At 45.2% G+C, this 9,705-nt stretch overlaps 1 pseudogene; it reads right to left on the reverse strand.

Moving 5' to 3' along the window:
• Window positions 1-5,770: 5,770 nt before the first annotated feature.
• LOC144380109 (ferritin light chain pseudogene) lies at window positions 5,771-6,298 on the reverse strand (annotated as a pseudogene).
• Between the last annotated feature and the right edge of the window lie 3,407 nt (window positions 6,299-9,705).

Below are 9,705 nucleotides of genomic sequence, written 5' to 3' on the forward strand. Positions count from 1 at the left end.
GGCAGACTCAGGGCTTGGGGGAATGGCACACGTTTCCTCCCCATCTTGCTCTCCCAGGTGTCAGTTGGCTGGCTTGACAAGCTGCTCTTTCCTCCTTTGGGGCCTCAGTGCTTCCATAAGCTTTGGAGACCTGGCCGTTCTAGAAGCACAGAACTAACCCCCCCTCCCAGCCCCCACCTCTCACTGGCACTGGTCACAAATTCAAAGCGGCCATTGGGTTTCATGGCTTGATGGTCTTGTAATTGTTATTGGAACCTGCCATGGATGGATTTACGGTAATGAACTCACCCAAGAGCAAACCCGTTGTGGGCCTTTTTGCAGACAGGATCTTTCCTGAGTGAAGATATTAGAAAACCATTCTGCAAAGGAAAAGCAATACTAACTGGTGACTTCAAGTTTAGGAAAAACACCACTGTTCGGGTTTTTCTGTTGGCCTCTAACTTTAAACACTTCATTGGCCAGTTGCTAACCAACACAGTTTTTGGCCCGGGGCCCTGTTTATGTTGGCACCAAATGTATGTATCACAAGCAGTTTGTGTGTTTCTGGGCATGTGTATATGTGTGTATGAGTCTGTATATGTTACAAACTCCAAAACTTTTGAACACAAGGTTTTGTACTCTTTCTGCAGATTCTTCTGGCCAAGAACACAGGCAACTGGCAGGCAGGGCATCCATGTGCATTAATGACTTGCTTTCAGGCCACCCCACCCCATCACAGCCACCCTCTGGCTTGGCCGGGCCTGGCACCGAGCTCCCTGGCCTCCCTGGACCCCTGTCCTACTGAGTTATGAATGAGTGAGGTGGCCCCCGCCTAGCAAAAGGGGCTCCAGGGACAGTGGGTGCTTTCTGTGTCACCTCAATCTGCAGCACCGGGGGGCAAATCATCAGGAATGCTTGGGACCAGGAATGTGCTCCTAGCCGGGGCCAGGAAGGCTCCGTGTTTTTGTGGCTTGGCATTAAGCAAACAACTGCTTTTTTGTTCTCTCCTCAAATTATTTGTCCAAACAAAAGGCAACTGTCGTGGGGAGAAAAGTACAATTTTTCCGGCGTTTGCCCCTTTCCGCGCCCCTTCTCACAGCACGCTTTCTGACTCTGTGCGTTTCCACAGCCCAGTGTCAGATTTCCAGCCCACAGAAAGGCAGGGTTTGCTGCTCCTGAGTGTGAGAGCCACCTTCCGCCTCTCTCAGGCCTGCTGACCCAATGCAGCACCGGAGCTAAAGGCAAATTTCACAGGCTGGCACCTTCCCTGTCCCAAATCCCAGAGGGTTTCCCAAGCCTGTAAATCATGAATCCAGAGTCATTCCCTTGGAGCATGAAAGTTTGGATAAACAGGGAATCCTAGAAGAAAGAAGGCTGTTTTCCCTCAAACTCCCATTTCTTTAGAAAGTTTAGGAGTCAGATCTTCTGCCTCACAAAGGATTGCTATTTAATTGCAAGTCATCCTTTAGAAAAGACATGGCTTATCACTGTGTATCTCATTAGAATATGGTAAAATATGCTAAACAATGTAACTAAATGATATAGAATTTAATCTTCCTCTGAGGCTCGTTGGGATTAGGCCATGTCCTTATCTACCCAGCACACTCCTCATTCTCCTTCAAGACTTGGGGCAAATGTCACTTTCCTGGTGGGGACCTCCCATGCCCCCTGACCCAGAGCTGCCCTCACCTACCCCTGCAGAATTAGGGCCACCTCATCTGTGCTCCCCTAACTTTCTCAGCACTGGCACATCGCGATGTTTACATTTTTTGTTCTGAAATAATTCTAGACTTCTAGAAAAGTTGCAAAAAGAGCATAAAGAATTCCTGTCTACCAGCATTTCTCAATCTTTTTCTCATCACTCCCCAAGAGCCTTTCAGATACTTTTTTCCCAATTGCTTTCTGCCATGTAATTTAAATACCACAGGTACTATATACCTGTTTATGGACTCTCTGTGTATCTGAACTTTACATGGAAAAAGAGTAAGATTTTTTGGCCTCCAAGAATAATTTTTATTTCTTTGAGTGCAATATTGCTTTGTGGAGAATGCATGCTTATATAGCCTTTACCCAGATTCCTCAAATGCTAATGTTTTCCCATATTTGCTTTATTTTTTTCTCTCTACAAGTATGTGTGTATCACATATGTATACACATTTGTTTAGACATGTACACATGTATGTAGATATATGCATGTATATATAATTTTTTTCTGAACTGTTTGAGAGTAAGTGTGGACATGATGCCTCTTCACCCCTAGATATTTTAGAAAACATTTCTTATAAACCCAATATTTTTTTTGCATTTTTAAAAAGATTTTATTTATCTATTTGTCAGAGAGAGAGAGCACAAGCAGGGGGAGCGGCAGGCAGAGGGAGAAGCAGGCTCCCTGCTGAGCAAGGAGCCCGATGTGGGACTCGATCCCTGGACCTTGAGATCCAGGGCCTGAGCCGAAGGCAGACACTTAACCAACTGAGCCACCCAGGTGTCCCTTCTCTTTGCATTTTAACAAAATTTTTATAAAAACACTTTCATCTTTTCCACATGGCTGTAAGTTTCTCAAGGTTGGGAACCTGTGTCTTAGTGATCTTTGCAGACTGAGTACCAAAATGGGGCCTGGCATGTTGAAGGAGCGATTATAAAGCAATACATTTCATTAGGATATAGTACATGCAGTACATTTCTATATAATGTATATATACTGAAGATTATGATAAGTTTCTTAATTATGACCATTTCTTTCAATATAAAATATATAAAATATAGTGTATCATACAAAATAACACAACAATACAATGTTATTTACAAAGGAATGGAAATCTCAGGGTCCGTAGTATTGACTTCAGTCACAAAGTATTCTATAGTTTCGGAAGCTGGGAAGAAATTGAGCTGAAAATTTACAGACTTTGGCATTTGCTTCAAAACAAAGTAAATAAAGCAAGAAACCTCTCACCTGATGTCAATTTCATGGAACAGGAAAGATATTCTGAGTTGGTAGAAGTTGGCGTTTACCATTCCAGTCTCAACATTTATGCTACTTTTTGGGAGGCAGTATAATCCAGGACCTCAAACACTTTCTTGCCTTCTTGCATTTACTCTCAAATATTTATTAGCAACTTGGCATTTGACAAGCATATATTGGAGGCTCCTGAATTCTATTTTTTATTTTCTATGTGCTAAAAAAAGTTACTGAACCCATATTTGCCTTGATTTCCTTGATTGCAAAAATGACTGTTAATGCATTGCACCCTGTGCTGCTTCCTAAGTCACTGATTAATATGGTACTGAAAGAAAGTGTTCACAATACATGCATCTGACAAATGTTTTGTTTCTAGAAAACACAGAGAGTTTTTACAGCTCAATAAAAAGAAAAAGAACCTAGTTAAAAAGGGGCAAAAATTTTCACTGACACTTCACAAGTTTTAAAATTAGCTAATAAGCCCATTAAAAGATGCTCAGCATCATTAGCTATCAGAGACTGAAAATTTAAACCACACCAAAAGACTACTATACACCTGTTAGAAGAGCTAAAATTAAAGTCCTTGACAATACCAAATTTTGGTGAGGATATGCAGCGACTGGAACTTTCATCTATTCTTGATGAGAATGTAAGATGGTACAACCACTTTGAAAAACATTTCATTGTTTTCTTATAAAGTTAAATATACACCATGGTGACACGTGCTAACTGGATTTATTGTGGTGCTCTTTTTGCAATATATACAAATGTCAAATTATTATGTTATACGCCTGAAACTAATATAATGTCATATGTCAATTATACCTCAATCAAAAAAGTTACATTAAAAAAATCCCTCTGATCTAAATTACGGCATAAAGCAAAAGAATTAATGTAGTTCTGAGACCGGGCTGGTGAATATGTACTGTTATTCCTATCAGGTAAAAGCAAACTTCTAATAGAGAAAATGTATTCACCAGATCAGTAGCCATACAGCAGACCCACAGGATGAAGAGAAAACTTTTAGAAGAGCAGCTTCAATTGTAGTCATCACTTAACAACACTTAAAATAGTACCCCCTAATTTTCCATCTTTTGCGGAGCCAAACAGGCCAGTGAAAGAGATGTGGGAGGGATCACCACCTTTGTGACTTTTAAGTCTGTGTTGGTGGACTACATGTGCTGGTCCCCCAAGGATACAATACTGCTCTGAGTTCATTATTTTGGTATAGAGGGGAGTGCTGCAGGTGCTTTTGCCTTGCCTGATCTTGAAAGCTCTCCTTCTACAAGTCAAGGAACCACTGTGGTGGTCCTACTGGTTGCCAAGTATATCCACTCAAACTACATTGTCAGGAACTATGAAAATAACAAAAGAATATTTCATGGATGTAGTGGGCCCACTGAGAGTTCCACTATCCCTAAATTCCATTTTTCAATGGACTCTCTTAAACATCCATTTTTACCTATGGATCATGGTGGTTTTCTGGAGTACTAGGGATTTGTGTGATTTCAGAAGCAATGTCCAATTATTCTTAAAAGGTCCAGATATTTCTCTTTTTCTAGTATGAAATTATCTGTAGCTTGCTTTCCAGTCTGCCACAATGCTTACCACTCCTAATTGTTTCTTAGATCTGTTAGGTTCCCTTTGCCTATCCCTTGTTGGCTCTTGAGTTCATGATCCCCTGCTTTAATCTCTTGATCAACTCTTGTCAGGGCCAAAGCCCAGGAGAAAGTAGGACTGACCTATATCAGGAGAAAAAATGTCTTTCAAAGCAGAAGATTTTGCCTCCATTTCCCAAACCAGTCAAACCTTCCAGTATCGGTTCTATAAGCTCCCTGCCAATATGGAGAATGAGCCATTCAATAAGAGAGACCAAGACTAACTGTTCTGAGATGAAAACTTTTGGTCAGCCTTTAAGCAAGACCAAAGCAACAGCTCCAAGAGAATGTCCCATGGTCATGAATGTGTCTCCCTAAAGTACTTTATGACCTGGTAGCCCAGAGTCCTTCATCTCTGTGTCTGACTTGTGACCTCTTCTGGCCTGGAATCTTGTCCCCACCTTAATACCCCCTCCTGTTTATCCCAGCTGAGCACCAATAGAAGAAGCCCCCGTGATAACAGATGAATTTTCACGGTGGCAGTAATGATTTTAAAATATATCCAAAAATTCTTTGACAAGTCTCCTCTTAAAAATATGGAGCCTAATTTTTCTCCCCTTGAGTGTAGGCCTGAATGATCGATTACTTTCTAAAAATAATCAAATGTGATGGAAGTGACCATCTGTGACTTCCAAGCTTGGGTCATAAGAAGCATTGTGGCTTCCTCCTTGCTCTTGGATTTGGACTGCTCACTCTAGAGAAGCCAGACACCATGTTGTGAGGACATTTAAGCAGCTCATAGAGAAGCTCATATGAAGGAGAACTGAGGTTTCCTGCCAACAACTAGCACTGTGTAAGTGAACCATCTTGGATGTGAGTCCTTCAGGGCTAGTATAGCCTTCAGATAACTGCAGTCCCAGCCCAAATCTTAACTACACACATCACAGGAAACCTTGAGCAAAGCTGTTCCAAATTCCTGACCCACAGAAATTACGGGAGATGATATGTTTATTGTTGATTAAGCCACTTAGGTTCTGGGCTAATTTGTTTTTGTTGTTGTTGTTGCTTGTTTATTTGTTGGGGTTTTTTTGCTGCAAAAAGCTTTCTTGTTTCCATTTGGTCCACAGCTTGGGAGAGGGCTCCAGGGCAGTTAAAAAGCTTCCTAGTGGCTGCAGGGAGAGGCTCAGGCACATGCCAGAGGGGCCCCTCAAAGGTTGCTGGGCTTCAGAGGCTCCTAGTCGTGCTTGAAGGTGAACCCTTCAAAAAGATACTCACCCAGCCTTGTCTGGGGGGCCAGCCAGCCTACAGAGGTGAATCAGGTTGTCTTCATCTTCTTGATGAGTTTCACCTCCTTATCCAGGAAGTGGTTTTGCAGGAAGTCACAGAGATGGTGGTCTCCCTGGACAGATCTCAGGTCATGCAGATCTGAAAGGGCCTGGTTCAGGTTCATCTCCAGAACTAGGGCAGCTTCCATGGTGTCCAGGATTTTGCCCCACTCATCTTGGGATGGCTTCTGCACATCCTGGAAGAGGACATGGCCGCTGCACTGGTTTTGCATCTTCAAGATATGCTTAGTGCCCTTGTGCTTCTCCTCAGCCAACTAGCAGAAGAGGGGCTCACGCCCTCCAGAGCCACATTGTCATGGTCGAAACAGAAGCCCAAAGAGAGGTACAGGGTAGGAGGCCAGCAGATGCATGTTGACCAGGCAGCTGACAGTGGCCTCCACTTCAGTGGAGCAATTCTGATGAATCTGGGAGCTCATGGCTGATCGGTAATAAGGAGCTAAGCTCAAAATAGGGTGTTGACTGGTTCTAGAGGCAGAGGGTGGCAGAGGAAGATGGCTGGAAAAATGGTTGGAGGCTGATGTCTCTGGGTCTGTTCTGTCCAAACGCTGTTGAAGCAAGAGACAGATCTGTGGACTGCCAGGTGCTCTTGGTTTGGGGCTAATTTGTTACACAGCAACAGATAACTAATCCAGGGACTTGGCAACAACCTCTTTTGCTGTCCTCGCTATTACTCATGCTGGTTGTGGGAATTATGAGCCAGATGAGAGGGAATAATTTATGATCATCAGTGGGGAAGATATTTTGGGAAGTATGACCTCTCCTCATACCATACCTCCTCATAAACTGTGACAGCCCCACTGTGGTAATCTGGCTATTGATACCACTAGATTTGTAGGGACATTTCGATTTTTAAAAAATGTTCGAACTTACAAAGAAATATCTCACAAATATTTCTTTGTATTTTCTTCCCAACAGCTCTATGGAGCAGGCAGGGTAGCTATTATTTCCTCGAATTTAGACATGAGAAAACTCAGGCCCAGAGTTTCAAATTTCAAGTGACCGATGTGTGACAAAGTCAGGATTTGAATGGAAGTCTCTCAGATTCCACATCTGGGTTACCATCATGCCCCTTAAATAAGTGCCATTTCTGCTCTGTGAGTCAGTTAAGTTCAATCCAGCATATTTAATAGCAAGAGATAATATTTACAAAGAGCTCGGTGCAAGGTAAAGTACTCACTAAGTGGTAGCTAATACTATCATTATATTTATGGGATGCCCAGTGCTAGGAATACAGAGGTGAACCAGGCCAGGCCCTTTTCCTTAAGGAACTTGGGCTGGGAGGAGACGCAGACCTTGCTGAATGATTTGCTTCCAGGATTGCCTTGAAAAGCCAAAAAGAAAAGAAAAATAGTGTGTATACGCCAGGCAAACTAAGGTCAGGGGTGGAATGTTCAGGGCCCTTTATGGCTCAATGTTCGGTCCCCTCTCAAATGTAGGGGCGGAGCCCTCCCACCCCAGTTGGCAGGCACCCGAAGAGCAGGTTGCCTGAGGGCAAAGAAAACAGTGATCATTAGGAACACCCCACTCTTCAATTTCTGCAATAATTATTACCTTGTTTTCTTGGATTGAATGTGACTTACTGAGATGCAAGAATCAGCCAGGACATCTTAGGAGAAAACACCATGGAATGAGCTTCCTGCCTCTGTGGGGGTTCTCCAGGAAATGACCACGTTGAAATCGCTTCCCGGAGTTCACGGGACCCTGGAATGGGATTGGTGAGGGTGAGCCGAAGACAGCCCATGGGACAGGTGGAGGGAAATTGCTCCTGGGGCCCATGGAGAGAAGATGAGGCCCTGGGCATTGCAGAATGGCTTCCATTGCACCAAAGACACCCCGAGGTCCTGGGTGCCACCAAAGGCTTTCCTGAGGGAGGAGGAGAACTGTTTTGAGTGGCTCGTCAGGGTCCTGGGCAAGAACTGAGGATGGCCTGTTTTTGCTTGATTTCTCCTGTTTTTGGTTTTTTTTTAAAGTGGTCACCAAATTCCCATCATTCTTTGTATGCAACACCCATTAAACCTAAGCGATTCTCCAAGACAAAGAAAACACCGCGTCTGGGGCCATGTGCCAATAAGAAGTACATGACCTCTTGCTGGGGCACTGGTATTTTTAAAGCAACAAATGCATGATATTGAATATCCCAGCAAGGCTCCCTTCTGAGCAGATCCAACAATTGTCCCGGAGAAGAAACAAACTGGTAAATGCCCCCAAACCCTTCTGGGGCGCCCACAAAAACAGATCATCAAATTCCTCTCCCTCATCAGGAAGGCGGGGGGTGGGCTGTGCTTGGGTGTGCGAGTGTGAGAGGCGGCTTGTCGTGGCACTGGAGACCCGTTGTCGTCTGGTTGTCAGCACAAGTGAGGACATTGGACCTTTTTTTTTTTTTAAAGATTTTATTTATTTATTTGACAGAGAAAGACAACGACAGAGGGAACACAAGCAGGGGGAGAGGGAGTAGCAGGCTTCCCGCGGAGCAGGGAGCCCGATGTGGGGCTCGATCCCAGGACCCTGGGATCATGACCTGAGCCGAAGGCAGATGCTTAACGACTGAGCCACTCAGGCGCCCCAGGACATTGGACCTTTTGCTCCCCTCTGGAAAAACATAAGACACGGCCAGCTTCTCTCCAAGGACATTTTTCACCCAGAGGTCTTTGCCTCAAGGCAAAAACATCAACTCTCTTGGCCCCTGCATGGGCTTCTGGAAGCCTAGCCCTCATTTGGCTGCGTGCATGACGAAGCTCTGGGCTGATGTGGCGGAGCGAGCTCCTCGACACCAGCCAGGGAAGCGGGTGGCCTGAGCAGGTGGGGCTGAGCCTGCGCCACCCGGCACGGCCCCATCAGCTCCTCTGTGCCCCCCCCACCCCTGCCCCCGGCTCCAGAGCACCAGGGTAGCCTTTCTGAGCCTTTGTTTTTCAGCAGCAAGTGGAGGTAAAGGGTGAGAAGAGGGAAATGTGATCTCCAGTGAATTGCAATATTTTGCTTTCTCTAATCCTCTTCAGGTGGCGACTGTAGCCAAAAGGAAAAACAGGCCAATGTGCAAGATGGATAAAAACCCTGATTATTACCCCGACAAATGTGCGTTGGCTGAACCAAATTCTAGTCCCAGTGATTCATTATTAATGGGCTTCAAGTTCTGACCTCGGGTTTGAGATGGGGCTTCTGTGAAGGTGGAGGGGGCGGCCGTGGGAGGGTCTCTGCCCTGGAGGGGAGCTGGGTGGGAGCAGGCAGCCTCTGAGCCTGGTCCAGACCACAGCTGGCCGGGGGCCGGGTGCTTGCTCCGGGACTGCCTACCGTGTACCTGCCACGGGTTCTCTTCTCTCAGGGCTGGGCTGCGGGCAACGTGCCCCCTCCCTGCCTCCCTCCCCCCATGTCTCCGAGGCTGGGCTTGGGCCCAGAGTGTGCGGGGGTGGGGGGTAGGATAGAAGGGTGGGGACGGTGCTCTGTCTTCTCCACTCCCCAGTGAGGAGAGTGAAAAACACTGTCTTGCATGAATAATACACCTTCTTCACTCTTTTGAAGAGTTCAGAGCACCTAGCAGACAGAATGTTCTTCACCCTCAACAACTCCCTGAGGCTAAATCAGGTTTTGATTCCGCCCCCTTGCCTTTTTTTTTTTTTTTTTTTTTAAATAGATGGGCAATGACAGCCCATAGCAGTTGGTCTTTGGGAGTGAGCTGTGCTGGGCCCACAGGAAGCAGGCAGGGAAGAGCTGATGGACTGAGTCCTTTATGGAGGCAGGAAATCTCTTGGCTAATCCCATGCTCCATCTCTATAGGCACTTGAAAGAAATCACACCTTAAAAAGTCCTGATATATATAATATCTTGT

The sequence above is a fragment of the Halichoerus grypus genome, chromosome 14, assembly GCF_964656455.1.
Source record: "Halichoerus grypus chromosome 14, mHalGry1.hap1.1, whole genome shotgun sequence".
Taxonomy (NCBI): Eukaryota; Metazoa; Chordata; class Mammalia; order Carnivora; family Phocidae; genus Halichoerus; species Halichoerus grypus.